General features: G+C 40.8%; 1 protein-coding gene across 2 annotated transcripts in view; it reads right to left on the bottom strand.

Moving 5' to 3' along the window:
* gjc1 (gap junction protein gamma 1) overlaps positions 1–12,010 on the bottom strand; it is a 54,854-nt gene extending 42,844 nt beyond the window's left edge. The window contains exons 1-2 of one of the 2 annotated variants that reach the window (XM_078161710.1): positions 11,253–12,010; positions 7,817–7,847 (exon numbers count right to left, since the gene is read on the bottom strand). The gene's annotated coding sequence lies outside the window, so the exon portion shown is untranslated. The remainder of the gene's footprint in view (positions 1–7,816; positions 7,848–11,252) is intronic. The other variant, XM_033645895.2, reaches the window with a different exon arrangement.
* Positions 12,011–20,758: the final 8,748 nt, after the last annotated feature.

The raw sequence follows: 20,758 nt of genomic DNA on the forward strand, positions 1-20,758 counted from the left end.
GCTCACACTATTCATGTAGCTGCTTGCACCTTCTCAAAAAAAGAAAGAGGATTTGCTGCTTTCCTCAGTTTCATATCACTGAGAATAATTTATACTTGGCAGTCTTTTCACTGTTGGTCAGATAAAAGATGAATATTTGCAGACACCACTTTAAGCTCTGAGAACTTGTGGTGGCCATCTGTTGTTTTTTATTGATGAAAATAAATTACATAATGAGTGAAATTGCTGTTTAAAATGTGAATGTGATTTACAAAGTAAAACAGTGATCAAGATAAATTTATTTCCATGGTAAATTAAGACTGCAAAGATTGTTTTCCTTGTCAATTAAAGGCCCAGTGTGTAGGATTCATTGGGATCTACTTGCAAAAATTAAATATAATATTATTATTATTATTAAGTATATATTTTATTTGTATAATCACCTGAAAAATATAATTGTTGTTCTTTTATTAACCTAGAATGAGCTGTTTTATATCTATATAGGGGATCATCATCTACGAAGATCACCATGTTGCACCACCATGTTTCTAAAATTGCCCAGAACAATCAAACCAAACACTACTGTAGATATAAAGCCATGTGCATTTTCGCATTGGCCACCATAGTTAGCAGCTCCTACACAACAAGCTGGACAGAGTCAGAAAAACAGTGATTTTTAATGTAAGACTGCTTAATTCAGTGTTTTTAAATGTTTAAATCATTGAGTCAGCTTGTTTTGGCAAGGAAGAGACCTCTGTGGATAATTCAGCTCACAGTAAAACCATCCTGAACTGCATAACAGAAGGAATCCTAACCTGGAGTTAAGCATGTGGAAGATGTTTCAACTGGTTGCAATCTGCAATCCTCACCACTAGATGTCACTAAATCCCACACACTACTCCTTTAATCTGTCTATTATTGTCTTTATTAATCTTTTGTTGTCTTTGTCTATAAAACAAACAAAAAAAGTTTATTTTCTTTTATCCGACAGTTTGTCCAAAACCCAAAGATTCAAGTTTTCTTTCACATAACACAAAAAAATTCATCAGATCCTCACAATTATGAGGCTGGAATCAGTGAATGTTTGACAGTTTTTGCTTGAAAATTATATAAATTGATTCAGCTCATTATTTAGTCACGTGCTATCCATCAACAAGTACCACATTGTTTTGGATAAAACTTTCGTAAAGATAAAATCGTTGGATATTCAAGGACAGATCGACCTTCTGTTATTACTGAACCATCTTTCAGAAAAGTATCACTTGTAAGAGCAATAAACCATTTTTGTTGATTTTTAAAAACCTAAATCTTACCTTAACTCTGCCTGTAATACATCCTAAAAACCTACTCTAATGATTCCTAAGGCTCCAGTTAGATCTAGTCAAAGGTATGAGGATTCCATAAGAGGCTGTGTAAACACTGAGCATGACCCCGGAGCATCTTTGTGTCTGGAGGAACATGTTGTATATGGAACAGCAGCTAAAAATAACTCTGTGCTAGCTTGTCTCTCTTGAGCTTTTATTAGTGCCCCTGCTTGTATTTGTTTAATTGAGTGAAATTTTTCCCTAAGACATTTAAAGAGCCACCATGCTGCTGGGTCACATGGCCTGAATAGTTTCAAAACACTGCGTCCAAGAAAGAGACTAAGCTACTGATGTTTACATGCTAACATGATTTTATTAGCAATGGTGGAAATAAAAGTAACAAATGCTAATTAATAATATCATTGTGAGGGTCTTAAAAACAACAAATTCCTTTGTGTGCTGGAAAAGAAAATGCACTCACTGGTATACATTTATCATGAGGTAAATAATAAGCTCTGTGACACAGTGGAGGCTGTGACCCTTTGCAGTGGCAAGCAGTGGCAATGGATGGGTGGAGGGTCTGCAACAGCTGACACAGCACTGATGAAATGGGAGTAATATGAGCATTTGGACATTTTTACAGTGACTCATGGCAACAAAAATATCCCCCCAAAAATGTCTCCTTTCCAGAATTACATTTTGTCCTCAACTACTTTGGGTTTTCTCTCCTCTGTGGTCAAGCTTTCCTCACATTTCTGCTTGTTCCTGTGCACTAGGTGTTTTTTTGTGTGTGTGTGCCTCAGTGTGTGGCGGAGTGTGGCAGCAAGGCGGTGACAGGGTGTCGGCCGTGGTCCGTGAACCTGGCTGCTCTGTTGTTCCGCCAGTGACAGAGAGCGAGGGGGACGTCGCCCGACCATGGCTGCCCCAGCTGGGCCAATCAGGCGTGAGCGCTCGTGGCCGGATCAGCGCACGCCTTCCGCCATGTGCAGCTCTGTGGCACAGATCCCCATATGGATTCTAATATGTTCTCCACAGTGTCATCCGCACTCTGCTGATCACTCCTGTGTGTGCTTGCTCAGATAATGAAGGTGACTTTGTGTGTTTAATGAAATCTCTGCAGCCTCCTCCACTGCACCTGTGCTGATAGTGTTTCACAGGATTACTCAGAGTCACATGGCTCAACACTGTGAGGTTGTTAAAAACTTTTGACTGCTATGGGTTTCTGAAAGTTGAAACCAGTAAATGTATGTGGGGCTTGAAGCTGATTTTATTATATCACCTTAAAAATATCTCAAGTATCACACGTAATAAGGGCTTCCCCCAGGATGTTGTTCTTACCAGGCTGGGAAAGTCTGTTAAACGTCATTTCAACCTTTATGACATCAAACCCCATCAACTTGAGTCAAAGTTAGCAGCTTTGGCGAGGTGACCAACTGCAAGATCTGCTAAATCTCTGAGATTAGGTTTATAAAGTAACAAATGTTACAGATAAAACAGCCCAACATTTAAAAGGTGGTTTAAGGTGTTTTTTTCCGATGTTTTTGCATGTAAATGATTAATGGGAACAACAAATTTTTAAAAGTGGTTCAGTACTTACTGAACGGGCTGCAGCCTGTGAAAGCACTCAGGGTTTCTCCAAACCCACCAGACTCCAAAACTAAAACTAAAACACACTCCGTTCAAAGTCAACAGAAACAAAATAAAACTCACTGTTCCAACTCTGGGTTGGTTAACTGAAACCCTTAATTCACCCAGTTAGATGTGATATGGACGTAGCTATTGTGATGCCACCCATTGGTTTGTGGACTCCTGTTGAGTTCAACGTTTTCGCCGTCACCATCTTGGATTTTTGGAGCCAGAAGTGACCATATTTGAATGAGAGGGTGGAGCTGTGGAGGAGCGAAGGGTGGATCTGACTCAGACTGTGGTGACGCCTCGCAGACAGTCAATCAAAGCAACCCCACCCTTAATCATGCATAACTTTAATGACTTAATGACATGGGTGAGTTATGTAAAAATTCACCCCTTACAGTTGTCATGAATGGGGAAATTAGCAATTGAGACCAGCCCCTTTTTTTCCCATCAGGCTGTAAACATGTTTATTTCTGCTGTAAAGTTGGGCATTTTAACATGGAGGTCTGTGGGGACTGACCCGCTCTTGGAGCCTGCCTCAAGTGGCCATTCGAGGAACTGCAGTTTTGGGCACTTTTGCATTTTGTGGCTTCATTTTTCAGCCCCAGTGAAAAATATGCTGCCTCTATACACACTAAAACAGTATTCATTTAAATGGAGTTTAGTGACTTTGAGGGTGCACATATGCCCTGAGTAGTTACACTGTAGCCTGTTTTCATGGGTGCTGGTTGCAGCCCTGTCACTCAATACTGGACCAAAAAACAAACAAAACTGTTGTTCCCATTAGTAACTTGGACACAAAAACATGGGAAAAAAAGAAAAAGGTCCGGGTTGAAAAATACCAAAGTTACCCCTCAAGTTAGTCCTCTTTTGACCAGCTACAAAATTAAAATACTGCTTATATGTTAATGCATCGGCAATAATAATCCAAAAAATATAATATGTAATAATATATTATTCACAGGGGCTATTCTGCAGCATAATATGCAGATGTACATTTACTTATGTAAGATTTTCAATACAGGACTTCTGCTTGTAATGCAGTGATTTTCTCTTTGGTCTTGAAGGAACCTCTGTGATACTATGTGTGAAAATATATATATCTTTACGTTTTACCGATGTAGCTGTTGACTCCTAGAGGATAATTATAAAATATTTAACCTGAGACACGAGACTTGCAGTCTGCACAAGAAGTGATGTGTTTCTTGTTTATGTTAAGCAGAGCAGTTCCGATTGTTTATTGTCTAATGTCATTTAAGGTGCAACAGACTGCAGCTGCAAATGTAGACCTTCTTTTCATCTGCTGCTGCCGACAAGTTAGTGTGTAGCACAGTGATTCAAAGGCACTATTTGTATCTAAATGTACACTAAAGTGTAGCAACATCAAACAAAATTTACAAGTGAAATATACACCTGTATATTTGTGTGTGTGTGGTGATATATGTATATATACCTGTGATTCATGGACTCAGTAAATACAGATTTGGCCTTAAACCATATGACGTGAGCCGCACTGCCGAACTGATATTCTGAATAAATCCAAGTTAGGAATACACTTAACCTACTCTGACAACACGAGATAAAAGTGAAATAACAGGTATGAGTCACATGAGCATAGTCAGCTGTGTAGGAGCCCAAATGTTACCTCACCACTACTGAAGCCAGAAATGTGACTAAAAACGGAGAGGAAGGTTGTGTCACTGGAGACTGACAGTGAATGAAAGGCATCTCTCTGGCTTCACTCCTGTCACGTTGTGACTCCGCCCCTCCTGTGACCCGAGGGAAGTGGCATAAGACCTGTCACCCTGAATCACAGCCCGGCCCACAACAGCCAAGCTCATATGTAAATGTGTCAGCATGCGCAGATTCATGAGTATGACATATCAGTTTGAATATGCATGTTCAACACTGACTGGAGCGTAAACATCACTGTACGTGCTGGGCTCAGTGCATCTGTGTGTATTTGTGTGTGGGTTTCCAGGCACACACTATGTATGTCTGAGTTGATCCTGGTATGTTATAGTGACATTCCCGGTGGGAAGGAAACTCACGACTGTTTTCATTTGCTAGACTGCCCATATCTCTTCATGAGTACAGGCTGGGTGAAAGTGACATCTGATTTCATCCACACTCAGTGGGGTTCTCTCTGTCTGTCTCCATCTTTTTCTCTTACTGAACACGTCTTGTTCTTTTCCTCTATTTCACATCATTGTAGATTATGCATACTTTTTTAGTTTGTTGGCTGTTAGTCAGACAAAATAGGCAATATCACTCTGGGAACACATAATGAGATTTCGTCTGCCTTTTGTCTTTAAAGGTCCACATTGTAGGATTTAGGGGCATCTATTGTATTTGCAGTAGGGATGCACCGATCCGATATCTGGATCGAATATCGGCCCCGATATCATCATAATAGATGGATCAGGTATTGGAAAATGCAACCTATACCTGAGGTGATCCTTTCCCTTTAAATCTATTGCGACTTGAGCTACGTCATACGTCATGGAGCGAAGGAGAGAATCTGCCATGTGGAGGTATTTCACACTATTTCAACTGCTGTTGCACAATTGTTTATTTTTGTTACAAATAAATAGTTCATCATTGCATTAATCTGTTTCATCTTGTTTCATTTTATCTTAGGAAAGAACTGTGCAGTCATCAATGCCTGATGCCTCTAGTCTTTTCTGTTCTACATGTAAAGGTATATAGCTTTTTAGGTCAACCATGGTATCGGATCGGTATTGGGTATCGGCTGATACTCAAAGCCACAGCGTGGGGATCGGTATCGAAACTGAAAAAGCTGGACTGGTGCATCTCTCATCTGCAGACATGGTATGTAATATTCATAACTATGTTTTCATTAGTTTATAATTACCTGAAAAAAATAATCATTTTATTACCTTAGAACAAGTTGTATATCTATATACAGAGCGGGTCCTCTCCCATAGCGTCCGTCATTCTGTTCCTATAATACCCCAGAATGGACAAATAACACACTGGCTCTAGAAAGGGCCGTTCGCGTTTTTGTGTCGGCCACAGGTGATATTTCAGTTCTGCAACCTCACCACTAGATGGCACTAAGTCCTACACACTGGACCTTTAATGTAAAAAAAGTTATCAGACTGTAGTGAAAATTACAGTTAGCTGGAGCTCCAATGTGATCATTTCGCTCATTGCACAAGCTCACATAGCAGCATCCAACATCCAACGCTGAGCTGTTATACAGTCCCAACAATCTCACACCCACACCGAAACTGTTTGACTCTGACGTTAAACATGTTAATAACAGTTAACTGATGTTAGCTGTGTGATGCTAACAGGAGTTCAAATTCCTGCAGCAGTTTTCTTAAGATAAACAAAGAGAGCAAGAGAGAAAAGACGGGGCAAGGAGGGGCTGAGTGAAACAATATGTTGCACGCAACTCTACAATAAAATAAGATTTTACCCATTTCTAAATAGTTAAGATTTGTGGTAAGGTTGCAGTGATTGGACAAAATCGAAAGGTCATGCAGAAGTCTCAGGGACTGGCTGAATTTGTATTAATTATTGTGATCGCAGCATTGTGGATGTTCTACATTACAGGGGCACTGGTCCCCCCTGCCTCTCCTTAGAACCACCATTGCAAATAGAACAATATGTAATGGAGGTATACTGCACTGCTTTTGCAATGTGGACACATGTTGCTCCAGTATTAATATGCAACAGTAATGCTACATGGATGACATGAATCATGGTGGTCAGGATTCCCATTGTTTGACAAAATGAGACAGTTCTCTTCCATTTTTTTTTTTTTTGCAAATTAAGGACTCAGAGATCTGCTGTGGCATCACGGCAACACGTGCACCACCACAACTGGAAACACGCCTGTTTAGTGAATGGTTGGGGCCGACTGCGAGGCTCGTTTTCCTGAGGAGTCATCATGAGTCACAGAGAGCACGACACAACCCTCCGCTGCTCGTCCTTGTCTAATATTTGGAATCTCCCCTAAAATATCAGCCGTTTTGGACACAAAGCATGCTCTGCTGTACTCCTAAGACTTGTTATCGGGCACATAACTGATTCATCAATATCACGTCGGCTGACTAAGTTAGTGAAATACATGAATGCCTAAATCTTTATAATTTATGGCTCACACGTGACGATTTTAATTTCTAAATTTAATGACAATTTAATTACATTTTTAATCTTCACAATTATTTTAAGACTCGCCAATTATTTTCATACCAACGTTTCAGAACAAATTTCACTACATTCGCTCAATCAAAAATGAAACTATTCTCCCAGAAAATTACCATTTGCTCATTAGAGATAGAGTTCCATCACATCATCCAGATCCACAAATTACATCTACACTGTACTTTCACATGGCCCAATCAGTACAGCTGAACCAAGCAGGGGAGACTACACTTGGGGAGTAAAAGTGGGTGCATTGGATGACCTCTAACAATAATCACTTGGTAATTACAAAGAGAGCGAAGCCCCTTCCCTCTGCTTTTACTTTAATATCATCTACAGGAACTGGCAACCAGAAAGTACACAGTGTCAAGTAGAGGGAATCCAGACTCGTTGGCAGGCATAAAGACACAGTTTTCCCTCTGTGTGCTGCACTCTGAGGATTAAGGCTGGCAGTGTGCTCACGTCTGCTAAACAAGATATAGACATAATACCTTGATATTTCATGTTGCACAAAGCCAGTTAGGGAAGGCTACAGCGGTGAAGGATCTCCCATCATCTCTGCATATTTCTCAGCTCATCCACAACACTGCGGTCACCAATCACTCACACAGACTTTTTTTCTCTATTGCTGGTGCAACATGTTGACTGTTTGTGCTGCAAAGCACCTGCTCCTCATATATAAGTGGGTATGTTTTTGATGTAGTGGCTAAAAGCATAAAATTTACCTCTTACTGTACTGGCTCCACATCACACATTCTGAAGGGAAGAATTGGGAAAAACAGGAAGTGAATTACTCCAGTTATTCAAAATAGCTGCCTATAAAGCATATAATTGACTTAAACAGATCCTGCAGACATTTCACTAGACAATTATGATAATTGTAAATGACTGATTTAATTGCGAGTGATTAACATAAAAAATAACATTAGAATAACAGCATAGAGGTGGAGAATTTGATACACATAATGCTCTGGTGATATTTGGAGATTAGAGGGATATTAATGGTGGAAATGAGGCAATTTAGGATTCAAAACTATGATCTATGACTGATGGTGGTGAATATTGTGTGTTACTGTATTATGTAGCACATCTGGCTGAGAGTGGTTGGAGCCCTCATGCTGATGTTACCTTGACTGGTTGGGAACAAACACTACAGTTTAACGTGACATTAAACATGAGATCATTTTTGCAATTCTCTATTCCTGTGTCAATGGAAACCCCTTTTATTTGTATTTATTTGTAGTTAAATGCAGGCTGAAACTATACTGTGTGCAAAAGCCTTGAGCAATTGCAAGCAAATCCACTGAGCTTTTAATTTAATACACCATTATTGATTGCAACCCCCCAGGAGTATTATGCTTGCTTTTAACTGTGAATTGAAAGAGGAACGGAATAATAAATCCAACAGTATATGGCAATATTGATTTTCCTTTTATCATAAGACATTAAGAATTCAATGGTATGGTATTTAAGCGTAAAGCTCTGCAGTGAGCTGTGCATCAGGCCTTGACTCATTAAAATACTTAAATGTCAACAAAGGAACCAAAATTCATTATGATATGAAATTACTGAAGGTTTTTAAAATGTGCTTTGCAGTGCTGTGGTGTAAATATATAAATTTACTCAAGTATATTGTACTTGAACACAAAGTTTTTGGTACTTGTAATTCCATTTCATGCTATGCTTCAGATGGAATATTGTAGTTTTTACTCCACTACATTTACTTGACAGCTTTAGTTAAGATCAAGATTTTACAAAAAAAACACGTGATAAAACACACATTTTAATAAAATATGGTGGGGTAAGAGATTTAACTACCCAACAGTATGTAAAAATCGCTCAGATTAGCTCCACTTTTACCAACTACAGCAGTTAAATGTACACATCAATGCATGATAAAAACAATCCACTGGTATACTAAAGGTATAACAAATACAGGGTGCATTTTTCTATTGATACTTTAATTTCACTGATAAGACAGCTATATTTTTATCAGTGTGAAATTTTCTATGCAGGCCTTGTAAACAATGGAGTACTATTGTGCTTACTTTTATCATGCAATCTGTAAGTCAAGACAGCACTTTGCTGCATGGTTGATAGCCAGCATTGTCCGTGTTGCTATTCACAACTTATCAAAGAGCCATTTTTGTGCGCCTTTTCTTGGACATTCATTTGAAGAGCTGCAAAATGTTCTGATTTTATATATACTATTGGATATACTATAAATCAAGCAGCCAGCTAAGAGGCTATGTAGCATTTTTCAGACTTTTCTAGGACGTCTTCTGATCATTTAATAAACATCCATGCACAATTTATCACTTATATCTGCCAAGTCATGGCTTTTTTGGTAGCAGGAGTGTTTCTCTCCAAGAGTGTAATAATACAGAAAAATGCTGTATGTGTTAAATAAAAAGAGGACAGGAGCACACTGGTCATGATACTAACTGAAGTGATGGGGCATTTACTCGCTGCCACACAGAATCTGCTCCTCATCCCTCTCTCTCTGTGCTGGAGTGCACAGGGGTCGACTTCCCCTTCTCCCATATTGGCACAAGTTCCTCCTCCAATCCACAGGGAGTGAGATAATGGTCTCAGTGGGGGTGCAGGGCTAACAAGGTGGGAGGGGTGTTGGGCGACAGAGATGGACTGCCTCGCAGAAATAATTTCACATACAGAAAATGTTGATTGCAAGGCTGTGAAATGCCAAAAGCGCACTTACTGGATGGAAATATAGAAGAAGGAATGGAGGGCAAATTGAGGTAGATATGCTTCTACTGGCAGCTTACCAAAAAATAAATTCTGAATAAATGCATAGCATCCATATGCTATGTAGAAAGCGAGCATCATTCATGAGCACTAAGCTCTTTCGGTTGGCAACATCCCAAATCCATCACAATGTCTTAACATATAGGAGGATTTTCTGAAGCACAGGGGAGAAACTCATTATGGTGGCTCATATTTGAGCCATTGCTGCTGTGGCGTTGACAAATGCTCCACACAGAAACCAATGTGGCATATTTCAAAGGCATCCAGCGGCACAATGAAACGGTTTCTCATTGTGGTGAATAATGCCAGGAGCTGACTGCTCCCCAGGTTAACTGCTGAGTGGTGGGAGTGTTGCTTTTGATATATTGACTTAAAAAATGATGAGATAATCACTGAAACGGGGGATCTGTGCACAGAGAGGCTGTCAAAGCAGCTGTAAGCACATTCTGTTGGAAGAGAGGTAAAAGAGAGCTAGTGCACCATGGGTAACGGCACCATCATAGATAATATCACGTTTTTAAATGCAGAGTTGCAAATTATGTTACGCTTAATTGTGCGATTTTTGAGGGTAATTGTTGGAAATGTGGTGTTGTGGTTATCTTTTGCAACTATTTAGTCACGATAATCTATTAAGCAGAGAATATGTTTAATTATAATAAGCACTGCAGCTGCAATTAGCACTTTTATTATTTCAAATAATTCAGCTCTATAGGTTTTGATAATGTGAGCCTGCATAATGTTACAGCACTGTTCAATACAAATCACTACAAAACAAAAAATGCATTGTAGGCAACGCTTTTCAACACTTGTGAAACATATCCATTATTAATAGATCTCAAGAGTTTGCCAATAACGTCATTATAAAGTCTGCATGTACTTCCACTAATTTGAACAGCTCCTGCAGGAGAATTCCTGCACCGCCCATCTACACCATGTTCCTGCTGAAATGATTTGAGAACAAAAGATTATGAGACACTGTGTTTCAGTGTCTGGACGTAATTGCTTTTTTTACGGCTACAATTGCATTTGATTTGAAGCTGACGGGCGGCAATATGGACTTCAAATTAGCAGCTTATGTCAATTAAACGCGCCGGTCGCAGCAGCTTCACAAAAGCACGTTTGTACAGTGAAGTTGCTCTCTTGTTGCTCACAGCTTGGCCTTGACCAACGTGTTACACTCGCAAAATAATAATAAAAAAACAGGGAAAATCCAGTGCAAATTAAAACAGAACAGAACCACAATGATGCAAGCATTGTCTGTGCGTTATGGTGCCAAATGGTGCGTCCATGACCCTCCAACATCCACCCTCACCTTCCATTGGGTTAGAAATAAGCCACACAATGAACAAAGATGAGAGTTATTACATTACTGGGAATTATTAGACAAATTCTTACCGCTATGCGAGTCTGTGAAGATGCTTTAAGATGTAAGATGATTCTGTTTTGGGGAGGGGAAGGTCGTTTTGGACTTGGTGAGGTCCAAACTTGAATCCCGCCGTTGATTATCTGCTCCACTTCTCGGGAGGGAACCAGCAGGGTGTTTCACTGATGTCTTTTTATCTTATAGCATCACTACGAGATGTGTAAGCATTCTTTGTCCATGCCAGCCACCCTACTCTGTCTTCAGTCGAGCTACGTCGATTGAACTATGTGGTCTGCTGCGTAAAACCGGTGCCAAAATTCCTGCGGGCCCATTCCGTTACAGCGATGCTAGACAATAGTCTGTTCATTTTGGCACGGGCTGAACCTTCTCCGCTGCCAAGAGCAGTTGCGTCGGCTAATTACAACCAAATCTTGAGAGCTAGTGTGCTCATATCTGTGTGACTAGCTAGAGAATTTGGTAATAAATATCGCTCACATGTGCCAGTTGGCTCCGGTATTGTCTTTCGGGTCCCTCATCTTTCCTTCTTCGCAGGAGGAGTGGACAGTGGAGTTGCCGATCTGTTGATCGCTGGAGGTCCACCTACATCCAGCGGTGTCTCGTATTTATCGGGACCGGGCTTTTCCGCCGTGTGCCACATACAGCCTGACACTGGCTGAACGGGGGTCTCCTTGAGTGACAGCTGGATTCTCTGACTGAAAGCGTGGCGACCTGTCTTTGCAGGGGAGCAGTAAAGCAGGATGTTGCGCGTACGCGTCTTTGACAGTGCGCGCACCCGACAGGTCACACATCCTGGGTCCACAAACATCTGCCTTAAAAAAAAAAAAGGGCGAATAAGCCAATTTACAAACCCGTCACTTTGTGTTTATGTGATGCAGCCTCACAGAAATCACGATAATATTCTCAGAGTATTCTGTTGTGTCTGTTTATAATCGCATAATCATGTGTGAAGGAATTTGTAATGGCTGAGTAGCCTTTTAAATCACAATCTCTGTCGGCCAATATTTGTATAGTAGGTTATGTAAAATGTAGGATTACTATAATTTTGTGGTAATTTCACATTTGCATTCTCAGAGTATGCCTGATTTGTCTGTGGTACAGCAGGGGCGTAAGTTTTGTTTCAGCATTGGGGGGGCACTTACTACATGAGGGATCCTCCGCCAAAATCTTTTAGCATCAAATACTTAATGTCCTGCATTCTGGTGAGTGTTTACACACCAATTTGTGCATTTTTTGCATCCATGTATAATGTAGCCTAAATATCTTTAATTTTGTCCAAATGAAAGTCCTCTGCTACTTTCATGTCAGGCTGGTCTTATGCACTGATGAACATACATATCTGGAAAGGCTGCGATCACATGACCAATGCACTGATAGGAGTAAAGGAGGGCGCAGTGTTGTAAGGAAGCAGGTTGGGGTGGTGGATGGGTCACAAATCACGGGACTTGAATTTTGAGTCACTTTAAAGGAAGCTCTTGTCATGTTTCTTCCCCTAAACCTAACCATATTAACTAACCTAACCTCCATAACTTTACGTTAAGTATGTAACATCATTCATGGGGTGCAAATTCGTAGGATATCCTTGTGTGTGCATTTCTGTAGGATATCCAACACATTTTCACTCCGACCTCGTAACATATTGACAAGCTGGGTCATGGACTTTCCACATCCACATACGACGTGCAAGGCACCCTGCGTTCGTTGGTTGTTGATGTTCTGGGACATTGTGTCAAGTTCTGCCTGTTACATGCATTGTCTTCTTTTAAGATACACTTTTGTTTTCACAGTAAATTTAACGTTTACATACAGTCTCTTTCAAAATAAACACACTACATCAGTACAACACCTTGAATTGATGTGTTTTTTATCGACAACAAAAACACGTGGCTGGCTTCAGGAAAAAAGATCAAACTGTTTGGCTTTATAATCTTAAGGTATGCAAACACCGCTCTTGGGTGAAAGTCAGTGTTTGTTGGACCCACCCACCCCACTTGGGCATTCGCTGCCTTATCTTTCATCCTTGTCCCGCCGTCGCTGACACTGCCGGTATAACGGCAACTAGCCGCGTATCATACCGACGTTAAAGGACGCCTTTTTAAGTTGGTTTCTGACGCTGCAAGTCACTGCCTAAGCACCGGATTACGGCAATGTTGGAGTGAGACTAGGCTCGGATACTATAAAAATCATTTAAGGATATGTTGTTTATGTTTATATAAGAAGGGACAAATGCATATGTTCTAAATGTCGAGGGGGACGTGCCCCCTCTGTCCCACCTGGGATCTACGTCTATGCAGTTTATAATGGCATAATCGTACTTAATGGATTTTTTTAACTGCTCAGATGTCATTTTATTTTGATAATGAATATTTGAATAGTATTACTTAAATGTAGGATTTGTGTATTCAGTATGTAGTGCACAAAGCATAATTGGAAATGAGATAAAAAGCAAAGACTATGTAAATAAAAATGTAAAAACTACAATAAAATACAAAAAAAAAAAACATTATAAGTTACAGTGCAGTCAAAGGTAAGCAAAATGCAAAGTTGTAACATAACAGACTCTTCTCTGAACAGGACTGTGTTTGGTCTGTTTGTGGTGGACCCCAAGGATGCAGCACTGGGACCATAGCTGTTCTTCTGGAGCCCACAGAGTTTGAATAAAGTGTAGATTTAGATGAGTTTAACTCACTGGATGGAAAACAAAGTGACACAATCTGACAGCCCACCACCAGGCCGCTAACCATATTCCAAGGAAATGACCGAAGCACACAGGATGGATGATGTCTGTGATTCCACACAGTCAGACGGGTTTCCTGCTGACAAATTAGTGGAAATGATTTGGATGGTTTCAAGGTGCTTTACCATTTGTCACTGTGTGAGGGCCCGCGTCTTGGGTCAATCTGCTGTTGTGGAAGGCCCCGAGCACGGGAACACATATGGCTCATTTGGCAAATTGAAACAGCTAGTTGCTTTGAGTTTGCAGCTTGATTGTTTGCTCACAAATTTGCCCTCCACCCCCTCCTTCTATTCTGCAGGCCTCTCAGGCACCGTGCATGTGCAGCCTTAATCAGTGTGTGCAGCTAAATGCTGAGATGGATTGACTTCTGGATCTTCTGATCTTTGTGATTAGAGAATGATTCAGTATTGTGGTCCTTCAGGGGCCCTAGAGTGCAGTAGTCACACAGTCATGTGCTCGTGTTTTTTTTTTTTTTTTTGTGTAAGTTTGCTCACGGCTCCGACCTTGCCGGACCTCAGATTGTCACTGACCTGCTGGGCAGTGATGGCGCCCTCCTGTGTTTCTGCAGGATAAGCTACATTTGACTATTCAAGAGGGAGATGTCAGAACACATGAAGCTCTTTGGTAAATGAAGAAAGCAAAGATATATTCAGGGCCACATTTAGAAAAGTTTTGGAAGGGCACTCAAAAAAACTTGTACTCTTGGTCAGCCTTCATTTTGGGGAATAATGAAATCAGAGAAATCAGAGAAACTGTTGGTACAGCACACATGCACGGACAAAGAGGTACCAAAAACTTAAAGTAACAGAGCAATGATTCAGCCTTAGATAGTGTATTCCACACATCACACAGATGAGTTTAACATGGGAGCCTAACCACCTTCAAGGTCTTCATCTTACAGTATCTTAACCTGACACTCTGAAGTCTGCTCACATGCCTGCATGCAGACAGTGAAGCATGACCCTATATGAATCATACATTCATACGGTTATACATGATGACACTTCCATACTGAATAATTTTTCCCCACCAGGCATATTTGTAAAATGAGTAAGTATGCGTTAAGACTCAAATGTAAAGCCCTGGTTCTGAGTAATAATGATCTGCACATTACTAATAGTTACATAATGTATACATTGTAAGAAATGAATGCCAATATTTGCTATTTTTTAAGATATTACCATATGAAATAATATTAACAGCTGCTATGTGTAACTCCAGAGATGGACAGTTATGAGACGTCAGGCCCCACACAATGAAAAAGACTGCCAGACTGAAGCAGCCACGTAGTTGGTAGATGTTTTGTAGTCGTTTTGTGTCTCAAGGCTACGTTGCATCTCTTTGTGGTTGTTTGCTCCTATTTCTGGTTATTTTCTTGTAATGTTTTGGTTCAGTCTGTTTGGTCAAATTTACACCAGCTTCCATCCAGGCAACATTTTACCCTTTAACTTTGTATTTTTCCTTGTCTCCTAGTTTTCTGACTAGTTTTCAAACATCTCAATCTCAGCATGTGTTACAACTGACTCAGGTTGTTGGGAGGTGTGTCTTATGCAGCCAGCCTATTGTCTAACAAATTGTTGTTCAAAGTGCGGCCCATGGGTCAATGGTGGACCTCAAAAGTACGTTGCGCGGCCCCAAAAAATTACATGAAATGCATCCATTATATCATTTGCAGTCCATCTCAATGCTTACTTTAATAATTTACATTGAATAAACTACTAGGAGACAGCATCAAACCACCCGCCCTAACCAGCATCTATGAGGTTAGGGATGACAGCTTGTAGAGAGCTACTGGCTGCGCTGCAATAAATGGCACCTAACAACTGTAGCATGCTGCAAGAATGAGTCCTACAACCCGAAAATGAGTTAACGTTTTTGTGCTCCTGGTTCCCTCATCTTAACATCAACGTGTTTTTTGAATGGGTTTTGGTTAGGTGTCTGTTAGCTGAAGCTTAGCAGACTTTCACAATGTGTTCTATGACATGAAACATATCAGTAAATACCCCACTTATGAATTCTGAAGCCTTTAGGTGCCTTAAAAAAGTTGGTTGTGAACAAGCGGCTAAATAAGACTACAAAACATCAACAAGCCGAACATGGGTTTACAGCCCCAAAGTGTTGGCGATGTCATAGTCATGCCACCATAGTATAGTTCCTTTAAAGCAAACTACACTATGGTGGCATGCTAACGTTAGGTTAGCTTTTACCATCTAGCAATTGCATTTATGTGCCAGAAATAATGAAAGTGGTGTTCATTTGTGAGGATTATCCAAGAGGGCAAGAGGGTTCCTGGTTCGAACCTAGGGTGGGGGAGCCCTTCTGTGTGGAGTTTGTGTCAGTGTGGGTTTTCTCCTGGTACTCCAGCTTCCTCCCACAGTCCAAAGCCATGCAGGTTAGGTTAATTGGTGACTCTAAATTACCTGTATGTAAATGGTTGTCTGTCTCTAAGTGTCAGCCCTGTGATAGTCTGGCGACCTGTCCAGGGTGTACCCTGCCTCTCACCCAATGTCAGCTGGGATAGGCTCGAGGCCCCCCCCGTGACCCTCAAGAGGATAAGTGGTTACGGAATATGAATGAACGAATGAACCAAAATCCAGTGGGAACATCCCATATAGGCATTTGATGAGGGAACCAGGGTAATGTTAACTTCTGCGTCGGCCTACAATAAAACATCATCCCTGCAACACTCAGTGCTAGTGCTGTAAACAAAAGTTAGCAATGCCAGTGGACAATTCGCAACTGCATTTTTCTCGTGCTACCTTCAGTCATATGCTGGTTCCCAAAACTGACACTCAGGCACCCAAACTTTGAGCAACCCTGATATAGTGTCTGTTTATGGTCATTTTGTGTCTCTTTCTAGTTGTCGACTTTCCAACCAGAAATGTTAACAGTCACTTCATACAGAGGCTCTACTCTGATTGGCCTGTTCAGAGATCAATCCGTGATACTAACAAGCCAACTACCTTTCACGTTCTGACTCTGGTAGGGGAGCCAGCAGGCCCCATCCATGAATATACCCTCACTTTACCTAAAGTCATTCACAACCTGCAGACACTATTTGGAGTCATGACATTGTTTGGAGGCTGACTCAACCTTCAGTCTCTTCGTTCAGCCTGCAGATCTATTAATGATTTGTATAACCTACTACTACTTTGCTGTAAGCAGACTGTCAGTATAAAATTGCCCGACTGGGCCCTGCATGCCTGTAGCTTCCTACTTTGGGAAGGATGTTCTGGAGGGAAAGGTCTGCTCGTGATGTTAGCAGAAAGAGACAAGTGTGATTGAGTCACGGACACATGACAGAGCCAGAGAGGTGTGTAGGTGCCGAGAGACAGGACAAGATGAAGGAGAGGTAAGAGCAGAGGGCAGATTTATTGTAGGAAAGGGGTGACTGATGGGTTGGTAGCAGAGCAGATGGAGGTGAAAAGGAAAACGGAAAAGGCCTGACTTGCAGGAGGAGGGTGCCCCTAACAAGGCCCTATACCGAGGCAGTCTTGCTCCTGTCTATATTTAGCACAGGGACCACAGATTGTAACGAGCACTCCGGGCCCTTGTGTTCAGACCGGCAAGAACTGCTGCCATCCGTCTGACCGCCAGAGGCGAGGCACGATCCTTGCTCATGCCAGCGCAGGGGAGGAATGACGGGACCATGTCGTCTGTGTGCACATTTACTTAACACATGCACAGAGTTGATCACATTGTGTCGGAGCAGACGCCTTCTGAGCAGAGGTGAGAAGATACAAACCCTGAAAGCATCTGCCTGTCGATACCTCGATGAGTTCATTACTGTACTTAGCTCTTCCTAATGGTGCGTTCATGTTTACAGCAACTCCCTAAATCTCTTTTCTCCTTCCCCTGAGCATTTGAAAAGGGCACAGAATCCCCCGTCACCTTCTACCCACGTCTGCTGAAATAAAAAATAAAAAAACGCTTTTCTCGCTGGACAGGATTGACATTCAGTCCAAATGTCAAAGCAGCTCAAGCCATTTTTGACTCGCCCTGTCCCCGTCCTTACCTTCCCCATCTCCATCACCTCCAGGACTGTTGGGAGGATTGTCAGTGGTGACTGATGAAGGACTGAGCCGTTCAGACACCATGGTCTTCTGAAGGCGTGACAAGACTCGCACATCTATCCATCATGAAGTGTAGTTAAACGCTGCTCTTCAGAGTGATTATCTACTCAACATTTAAGTTTTAAAGATCAGATACTCATCACCTGTAGGCTTAAATGGTTGTCAGTTTCACTATTCGCAGAGCATGGTGGCTGTGGTCAGCTTGATATTGTGTTGGTTGCAATGCATGGAGTCTTATATCAAGTCTTATAGCAGATGGTACCTCTCGAACTTCTGCCGTGTAATCCACCAGTGTGTTTGAAAAGGAAGACTCTGGATGACATATCACTAAAACATTTGAGGCCCATTTGCTTCAAACTACTTTAAATAACACGTGATTTATTTCTCCTTTTAGGGAAATTCATGTTTTCATTCTGCTGTTTTTTTCTAGACTGGCATTTCTCCGGCAGCTATCAGTCCATATTCCGTACCTGGTCCATGTGGGACTTGAATCGGCCACCTTCTAGCTCCCTACAGACTGAGCTACTGTCACCCCTGAAACACAATGTTTCCTGAATGGTGAGCTGCAAACAGTTCTTTTATTGCACTTTTATTTTTACACCTTGATTCACTTTCACCAACAGCATTACTTGGAAACTGGTGGTAATCTTTCACAACTGAAAACCAGTCCCTCCAGGTTTCACGGGTTTTTTTTGGGATTGTTGTGGCCCATAATGCCTGATTTCACCGCAGCTTTTCTTAAAAATAAATAAATAAATAAATAAAATTTAAAAAAAAAATTAAATTCATGAGCAACTAAAAAATAGTATCTTTTAAAAAAATGAAATATATTAACCAAAGGCAATTTGTTCCAGTGATAATAAAACTGCACTGGTCTGAGTCCTCTAAGTAACCTTACCAACGGGCTGAATAAAGCTTTCACATCATGTTTTTATCCCCAAACTATTTTCTTCATCACACTCACACACACAAACAGTTTGTCATGCAAACAGGGAAGCACACCTATGCCACTTTGTGATTTAAACTACACTAACATTACCATGAACATGCATATTCAATGGAACTCACCTTGGTTCTTTCAGCATGTGCATGATGTTTAGCAGTAATATTTGATGGTAAATGTGAGATGTTTGTGCCGCACAATTTTTTCAGGCTCCCTCTCTGGAATCGAACCCTGATTCCCAGTTGGTCACCATGATAGGCACAGGAAGTACCATCGAAAGTTGATAGGGCAGACATTCGAAACTGACGTCACCTCTAGAAGGGCCAACACAAAGAAGTTAGTCTGGTGACTCACGAGAAACTACAGTAATTGTTGAAATATGAGGAGAAGTTGCAGTGGATTGGACAAAATAGCAAGGTCTGGCTAAATTTACAGAGAATGGTAGCAACTGTTGAATATTAACTAAACAAGACTGTTGTTAAGTTATTAACCAACCAATCTAAAAACTAAACTTAAAAAACTGTAATAAAGTAATCCTAGGATGAGACATCAAGGTTTGTGATATCAGAGCCATAAGATGTAAAATCTAATTGTGGCCATCCCATCTGTTGAAAAGGCACTTTGCATTTGTTCTTAAATTTTGTCACTTCCTTTAGGTGACAGACATGTGGGTGCTTTCATTCATACAAACAGGACAAACAGTGGAATAATTAGGGTGAATAAGGACTGTAGCACCCCATATTGTGACAATGTAATAACGCCTGAAAATATATTGTGAGCTTGCAGAACTGAAACTTCTCGGGTGTGCTGAGCTTGAACATGGCTGACGCAAGAACGTAAAAACGCGAATGGCCCCATCTAGAGCCAGTGTTTGCTTTGTCAGTTCTGGGCTACTGTAGAAACAACATGGAGGATCTGCTCTGCATACAGATATCCTCCTGACACCCTGTGACCTCATATGAGGACATAACAATTTTTGGTTTACTTAACCTTATACTTCATTCTGCTTAACTTAGACCTGTTGTCCTCATCTGTAGACACTTTTTTGCGCCATCTAGTGGTAGTAAGACCACACTACAGTATTTAACGTAAAAACAAGATGGCAGCCATGTCTGCCAAGTCAGTCTGCAGCTGACCCTGACACAAAAGTGGACAAGGTACAAAACCTGATCACATTAAACTTGTTTATTTATGATTAATAATGTTTGAAGTTTGATATGGCAACAAACCAATTTTAGTGTCAGTAACAAGCTAAGACATGTTGTTAATCATAAAGTACTCATTTGCAGACATTGGGAATTTTTCATTGGGACTTTATTATCATCTCATTTGAGGACGTTGGGACTTAATTATCGTTGACAATGTTTAGTTTTTTATACTTATCAGGTCCTATTGATCCCAAATAGCAAGGAGAAATTGAAAATGCATACCAAACAAAAGCTCAGGTCTCAAGAGGATATACTGTAAAGGGCTCATTCTACGGTTGCAAAAAAACAACAATTGTAATTTTCAGGTGATTATAAATGAATGAAAACACATCATTTCTGCCAATAGATGCCACTAAATCCTACACACTGGACCTTTCAGCTTTAAGGAATGTAAAGTGTTCGAGTATATAAAATGTATAATACTGTGTCACGTTAACACTCAAGGCTTTATGTAGAATTTGAAAATTACAACAGATGACAAGTGGTACAATGTCATCAGGCAAAAATGCATTAATCTAAAATCCCTTTAAATGGGAAATGAACCCGCCAATACTTGTCA

Source organism: Epinephelus lanceolatus, chromosome 18 (assembly GCF_041903045.1).
Source record: "Epinephelus lanceolatus isolate andai-2023 chromosome 18, ASM4190304v1, whole genome shotgun sequence".
Classification (NCBI taxonomy): Eukaryota; Metazoa; Chordata; class Actinopteri; order Perciformes; family Serranidae; genus Epinephelus; species Epinephelus lanceolatus.